At 42.5% G+C, this 7,913-nt stretch overlaps 1 protein-coding gene across 2 annotated transcripts in view; it reads left to right on the top strand.

The window, feature by feature from the left end:
• The first annotated feature begins 5,964 nt into the window (after positions 1 to 5,964).
• The window catches only part of LOC120957375 (protein CBFA2T3), a 94,204-nt gene continuing 92,255 nt past the window's right edge, over positions 5,965 to 7,913 (top strand). Inside the window, exon 1 of one of the 2 annotated variants that reach the window (XR_005751929.2) lies at positions 5,965 to 7,152. The gene's annotated coding sequence lies outside the window, so the exon portion shown is untranslated. The remainder of the gene's footprint in view (positions 7,153 to 7,913) is intronic. The other variant, XM_040379563.2, reaches the window with a different exon arrangement.

Raw genomic sequence — 7,913 nt, 5'->3', positions numbered from 1 at the left:
AATTATACACAATGCGACGCTGGCTAGCCGCACACCTCCACCCACACACACACTGTGCCGCGTTTGTTCATATTAAATGATGTAATTCCTAACACATGTCACATTCTCATCTTCCGAAAACGACAGCGTGTCTGTGAGTTTAGTTTAAAAAAGGGGGGGATTTTGATTGAGGCGACAAGTGAAGTGAAGACATGGGCCACAATAGACACGTGGATAGTAGATACCCAGGATGGTGCAGATGGACAGAAACTATCGCACTAACTAAGCGAAAATGCCGCGAAATTCAAATTTGGTGTCATTTATGGGTGGAAGTGGTTTTCATTTGGGAAACTGTTAGAACAGGATCTCGCCACAGGACATGTTTACCTTCGTCTTTATAAAATAATTTGAAGCTCAGTTTGCTTTTGATTTTTTTTGAGGTTATATTACTTTTTGAAGCCTTTCAGTTTATCTAATCGGTGATAATTTTTATTGGATAAAAATAAAATCAATCTACTGTTTTATTCGTAATATTCTTTTGTAAGACAAATAAAGACTGAGAAAGTAAATATTTAATCCATTTAATTTAATCCATTTATTTATAAAGCCCTTTTTATAATTAAGAGCTTATTCACTTGTTCCAAGACAACAACAAAAACTGTCCCCTTTCTTCTTCATTAAGCCAACCCGACCCGACGCGTGCAAGCTGCAGTCGGGGTCGTTATCGTTTCGCATAATCGACACACCTACAACACCGTACGCAACCCGCGGCAAGGTGCGCAGCCCGAATCCCGCTCCCGATTACACGTGCACATGCTGCTGCCCAGGAAGCATCTGGTCATCGAAAATACAAAACAAAACAAAAAAAAAATAGGAAAGGGGGAAAACCCAACCCAAGCAACGTGTACGCGCAAACCGTAAAGGGACGATGTGTCGAGCGCAACGCGTTGCACATGCTGCTTCCATGTGGTGGCAGCGGCGGCGGCGGCTGTATATGCGCATACCGTTCGCAGCTGTTTTTATTCACCCGCAGACAGAGTCAGTCAGCGATGGAGAAAACGGGAAAGTAAGGCAGACGACCCCACGAGGGGTTTTGGGCTGCTTAGAAAGGTTGTTCGGCCATCATCAACCGTCGGCGGGTCGGTGTCGAGCAGATGAGTTTCTTGGGATTTGTCTCACTGTTTCAATAATGATGCATATGATTCATGTGATACAGTCAGTGATTGATGGATATAAAATATAGAAGATATAAGAAATGATTAAAATGACAAAAATTTAAGGACATGTTAAAATATTGAATATAAATTGGGAAAAATTATAAACATTCGAACGGGAAAATATGAGCTCATCGTCAATTTATTTTTTTTACTCTAAACAGTATTCAATTGTCTGAAAGTTTGCTGTCCATCCATGTTTTCGGTCTGCCCGGTTAAAGTCCTTGTCGGGGCGCATCACATCATCGAAGCTGATGCTTGCCGCGCGCATGATACGATCCAGCCCCGTGGAACAGATGTAACGCAGATGTTCTTCGGCAGGGAAAATCACTTAATACCCCCGGTGAATGGTTTCGATTGGTGTGCCGTACAATTGTGTACATCAGTAGACGAGCGGGAACGAAGAAAAATGAGTTACTTTTTTACTTCGGTTCGGGAAATATGCCTGCAAGATCTGTTTGAAATTCAAATTTTGAAAAGAAGTCGATAAATGTTTGCTAATGTTTCATAGATGAGTATAAAGACCATTAAGATTGACCGCTTACAAGCAATCAAATCACATATTTTGTAATAAATGTAGATGGTTACTTGTTGAAAACTACGAAAAGAAAAGATGTATACATACTTCATTTGCAATATTGTTTGGTTAAGAAGCAATTTACAAAATTACCTTGTATAACACAAAAATGGTACTTTAAATTATTAATGAACGTGTAACGTATGCTTTTCAGCTTCAGTTTAAATTTATTCCACTGTTTGTAGAATCTTTGATCCTGTGGGAAAGGTGCGTGCTGTAGTTTTCGCATTTTTGCATATTTAATTGTCTATTTCCGCAATTATTTTTCATTCCACCCGGGTAATGTACGATGAAAAAATTATGAAAAATTCAGTTCTGTTCAAACTGGGCATAACCTAGCACAATTACAGCAAGCGGTTGGAGTTGAAGAGAGAAAGTAAGAGAGAAAAGAGCACACTCACACAGCCCGATTGCTCAAGGAGCGGCACAAAGTAAACCGTTTTTCCACACTCCACCAGTCCACCACGGTCAGATAGGTGCGGATAGATGTGGGAAATAGTACACATGCAAATCAACAGTCAACAGTCGTCGCCCGGTATCAATCCGGGTCCTGGGTAGTGGAGACGCTAGGCGGGAGCAGTAGTGGCAAAAGGTTCATGCTGGCGCACCAAATGCTGCCCTCGGAATCGAAGTGAGAGAAAAAGGGCCCACCGACACCAGCACCACCTTCGCCCTCTAATCTCAGCTCCCGCACTGTGCAGGAACCCTCAGAAAAACCACAAAACCCCGTTCTGTGTGCACCGCGCCGTCGGAGAAAGCGCCTTTTTCGCAGACGCCAAATGTGTTCCGCGCGGATAGCAGACCGGTGCGGGCCCAGCTATACAACCCTGGGGCCAACCCGAACCGACCATGTGGTGTTGGGTGTGTTCGGTAGATAAGAATTCTAATGAAACAAACACGGGGCCACATGCGAAAAGAAGAGTGGAGAGAAGGAAAAAAACACATACATACACACGATATACATATAATACATCCCACCCGATGGCAACAGCCGGGCCGCATTTGGCAGAAGTTTTATTAGCGAGACACCCTGCCCCGTGCCCCTAGTGTCCCTACCGGTGGCGGTGGCTAAAGTTCCGTGGGAAATATTTTCACCCGGCCCCGATCGTGCTGCTGGTGGTGGTTTTCCCCCTTGTCGGCGGTAGCTTGGTGTTTTCATTTTTCCCCAATACACCGGGCCACACTTTGCTAGCAGTCCTTGCGGTGTAAGGGAACTGTACGAGAAGGATTCATGCGTCAGGTTTTTTGAAATTTTAAATCGGGCAGCGGATTGCACGCACTTGATTGTCAGGTGGAGGGATTTGGGGTGCTTGTCTGAGTAAAATAGTTAAATTATTCGAATAATTATGTTTAATATCTAATAAAAAGCACAAAAATAATAAAGAGATAAAGAAAAATCTTAAGAATATAAATAAGACAACAATACAAGAAAAAAATAAATCAACACATATAAACAATAAGGGAAAATCAATTTCAAAAATCGACCCCTTCTTCATAATAATCCACAAACAACCATATTAAATCCTTTCTTCATACCACATAATCTGATCTTGGCAATGGGCCATAATATTTATTTTTATTTCTCTAACATACACACACACACTCATCACCTAGCGTGGCATTTAACGACACATAATGGTTGAAGGCATGCAACAGTTTTCTTTTGCACTGCATGCGCACCAACCCCTTCACACGCCGCCGAAAGGGATGCAACGTGGTGGGCCCGAAAACAAAAATGGACTGAATCGTGTAAAAGCAAACCAACGTTTACCGCAGGCTCGCAACAGAATGGTGAGTGAAATGAAACGGATAACAACATATTTATCACTGTACCGCACACCTCCTCGGTTGCCGCCACCGGGCTGTTATTCATTCATGATTTAATCTTTACGCTTTGCGTTTGAGCGCTGAGCGGCGAAGGAGCCAAACCTCAGAACATACCAACCCCATTCAACCATCATCGTCATCATTATTTTCGTCATCATTTTTGTAAGCATGTTCGTTGTCCTGTCGGTAGAAATTTAAATAAATAGCTACTGGCGCGCGATGAAGCTGTTATACCGTCGTTTGATTGCTTGTTGTTTGTGTTGAAGTGTTTTTGTCACTACTTTGTAACGATTTCGCAGGTTTATAATGTATTGAACAAAACGATTTTTTTTTACTGCAAAGGATCAATGAAACAAATGTAATCCAAAGAAAATGGATGTAATCGCTCTTTTTGTCTAAACCTATTTTTTTAATATAGCTTCTTTAAGTAAAGATATTTTTTTATTGCAAAGGATCAATAAAACAAATGCAATCCTAAGAAAATTTATGTAATCGCTCTTTTTGTCTACACTGATTTTTAATGTAGTATATGCTAGTAAAAATGGTTAACATTAGCCTGGAAAGTTGTATAAAAATGTTGCATTAATCTAACTGTGTACAGAAAGGTGGATTAAAGAGATCAATTGATGGTAAATGGAGCATTTAGACAATTCGTCACTTGACATGAGGTCTCCTGGATTCGAATTGTTGAAAAACACGCTGTTTACGTGTTTTTTATATTTTAATTTTTTTTTATATATTTTTTTATTTTTTTTTATTTTTTTTAATTTTTTTTTATTAAATATACTGAATAAAAATATTTTGGACTTTGCGAGCACTTATTTTACATCAAAAATAGATTGAACACAGGTATTACAGAAAACAAAAATAATTCGAGTGTTATTTGGCGAATTTATTGATTAATTCAGTACGTTACTTCATATTTCAGGATAACAAGAAAGAAATATTTCATTTTATTTATTATTACATTTATTCCTCATTATCTACGAAATGCATGGACGATTTAAGTTAAATTGATACTTATACCTGAATTGATTTTAGCGTTTACTTGACTAAAAAAACTATCAACTCTATCGTTTATATAGCTCATGGATTTTCCTACAAAATCAATAAACGTATAAAAATGCACGTAATAGCCAAGAATTCAGTTCTATTTGCTATGTTTTATTTACGGAAACCAATGGTTAACGCTTTTTAAATGACGTAAGGTCCCTCACAGCCGGTCTCGTAGTACAGTCGTCAACTCGTACGACTTAACAACATGCCCGTCATGGGTTCGATCCCCAAATAGACCGCGCCGCCATACGTAGGACTGACTATTCTGCTATGGGGGGGAATCAATTAGTCACTGAAAGCCAAGCCCACAAGTGGGGTACAGGCAGGCCTTGACCGACATCGGTTGTTGAGCCAAAGAAGAAGAAGAAGAAGGTCCCTCACAATGGTGATCTTCTAGTATAGTTACTTGTTAATTCGTTCATTTTTTGTTGAAGATTCATTATGCACGGTAAAACAATTTTTTTTATCGATTTTCAGTTGCAGAATCATATAGGGACTTAATTAAAAATAGAAACGTACACCAAATAACCTAGACGTCATCGTTAGTGCTTAACAAAGTCAACTATGTGAACAATTGTACGAGTAAACTAAATCTTTAAAGATATTGAGTTTTGGCGTTACGTCTTTTATGGATGTGTACTTACTTTTGTTTGGCACACTTTGGTAAGAAGCTCTACATGTAACACTGCTTCTAAACGACCAACTTTTGTACCGCGACAAATTTTCTGCGAGCTCTTTATTCTAAAACAACATCTCAGTTTTAGAACAAAATCAGAGGTAACCGTGATTGTCGCGGGTTTGTGAAATTTTCACAGAAAGGCAACGCTCGCGTTTCGCGACATTACGATCAAAGTAAGCCATACATTCGTGCTAAAACAAGGACGGTTTGACAAATAGAAAGTGTCGCCAAAAATTGTCGCGGAAGAGTTTTTGGGTCGTCTAAAAGCATTGTAACAAAAAAGTTGAAATAATATTTTATAATTCCACAAATACAATCTTCCTGCTCTGCATCATTTAGTTATACATTAAGGTGATTTTAGATGTGGAATATTGATACAATAAATGTAAAGTAAAAGAATCAAGAAACTAAAACATCCAACTTTTGTTTTGTTGATGTATTGTAGTTGTTTCTGTGCCTGTTTCTGTTCCTAAATTCATAGTCTGACGCTTTACGATCACTCATTTGCTATCTCTTTCGTATTCGACCAATCGGCTCAACGAACGAAGCACTCGGTTCCTTCGGCTCGATTCGGTTCCGTCCACGTCTAACACCCACCAAAGGCGGCCAATTTTCGACGCATGCGATTGCACATCGACACAGGCGGCGGCTGCGGCGGCTCGTTTTCCATAAACGTTAGGACCGGGTACAATGCTCATGCGAACACCGCTGGGAGCGCATTCTCGCCGTGTTCGTCTTCGGTGTCGGATGGTCGGTGCCGTTCCGGTACGCGCACTTCTGCTCTCTCGCTCTCCTTATTCGCCGGCTATAACAGTGGTAGAAGCAGCAGACAGCAGGCAGCAGCATCACACAAAACAGTTTGCGCTCGGTGCGTTCGGTTTCGTAAAGGCGGAGGGCGGCAAACATCTGTGCCGCATCAGACGTACACACACAACACCGCATATTATCTCGCCAGCCGCACAACATGCTGCCGCCAGCTGGTGGTGCGAGCGTCCGTCCGTCATCAGTCTGCCGGCTAGCATAGAAAGGGAAACAGCTGCGTCGTCGTCGCAGTAGGCCTTCTTTCTGGTTCGTTTTTTTGTGTTGTTCTTTGCAAGCCGCGAGTTTGGCCAACGACGAAACCGTGCAAGAAAGCACGGATGTGTTAATGTCGTGACGAAGAGTTTTCTAGTGCAACAGAACAGAATTGCGCGCTCTCGCAAGTGTTGTTTGCATAAAAAGAGGTGACAGATGCGTTCAATTAGCCCGACGTGAGCTGGCCGGGCGAGTGTTTGTGTTAGTTCTAAGGTGTCCGCAAGCTTGAAGAGACCTGCTTTGGTTGACCTAGTAAAAAGTGCTGTGAACAGAAAGTGTTTCTTGATTGAGCATTACGCTATCAACGTTTCTAATACTCTTAAAAGTGATCCAAGATTGGTCCAAAATTTGTGAGTTTTATTTGCTGTGAGGTGAGAAAGAGGCTTCTTCCAACAACAAACCGATCAGCTGTTCCATTCGTGCCGTTTCCGCTGTGTTGTTTCCAGTTTTACCGGTGTCGTCGGTGTAGCCGGTTTCAGCCCCCCAAAAAAACCCCAGAACGCCTTCCGGTGAAGCACGTGCGCGCGCGTTCCATCACGCTCTCAGTGTTCTCTCTCTCTGTGTTCGCTGTGCGTTTACTCCAGCTTCGCAAACCGGTCGTTATCCTTCGTTCGAACAGTAGTGGGTGTTTGTGTAAGTTCTACCATCTTTTCGTTCGCAATAAAACCAAACCGTTCCAGTCCTGCCGTTGGACTGCTTCCAAGGATTCATCGAACGAGCGAAACATCCCCAGTACTTCGAGAAAGGTAAGAATCAACCATCAACTCCATACAAAACGACGGGTACCCGAGTGTGTGTGTGTGTGTGTGTGTTTCTAGGTGGAATTTTCTCAAATTAGAACAAACCAATTACATACACACTTTTCTTCGTCTCCGAGCCGAGCCCCTTAAAACCGGCCGCCTCCATCTGTCACCGGATTAGGTGCCCATAAATCAAAGCAGTTGGCGCTGTGAACACACTGCTCTATACAGGATGCATCGGCTCCCGTTGCTGAATGTCTGAGCATTCCACCGGCGGCACACACAGCGATACAGTGGTGCTTGGGTGGTATGATGATTATTATTGCCCACAAACCTCTTCTATTCGCCAAGACGTCCCGCTAGACGTCAGAAGGGGTTTGGTGGAAGGGTTTAATAGCTCTACGAAACATGGGGTATGTACACCCCATGGACTGGTCGGCAACCTTCGGGGAAGCAGGAGTCACTCCTTCGCCCGTCGATGATTGCCGTGCATCACGCAACCGAAAATAAACATCGTGCAAAAACATTACATTGCACTGGACCGTGGAGTGCTTGGTTGAGGGTGGCTATGGGGAAGTAAAGGGAGATGTTGAGGGGGTACGGGTCGCGCCAAAAAAGACCGGCACGACGGGAAAGCCTGCACGTGTGTCTTGGAATGATGGCCGATTGGTTTCGCGCGCGTATTTCAGAATCTTGGAGGAAATTGGAGGAGTTGGTTGGAGTTGGTTGGAGATCTGTAGGGGACTGCTCGACTTCTCCTTGGACGC

Source organism: Anopheles coluzzii, chromosome 3 (assembly GCF_943734685.1).
Source record: "Anopheles coluzzii chromosome 3, AcolN3, whole genome shotgun sequence".
In the NCBI taxonomy this organism is placed as follows: Eukaryota; Metazoa; Arthropoda; class Insecta; order Diptera; family Culicidae; genus Anopheles; species Anopheles coluzzii.
The sequence above is the reverse complement of the archived record's forward strand: the minus strand, read 5'-3'. Positions and strand labels throughout refer to the sequence as shown.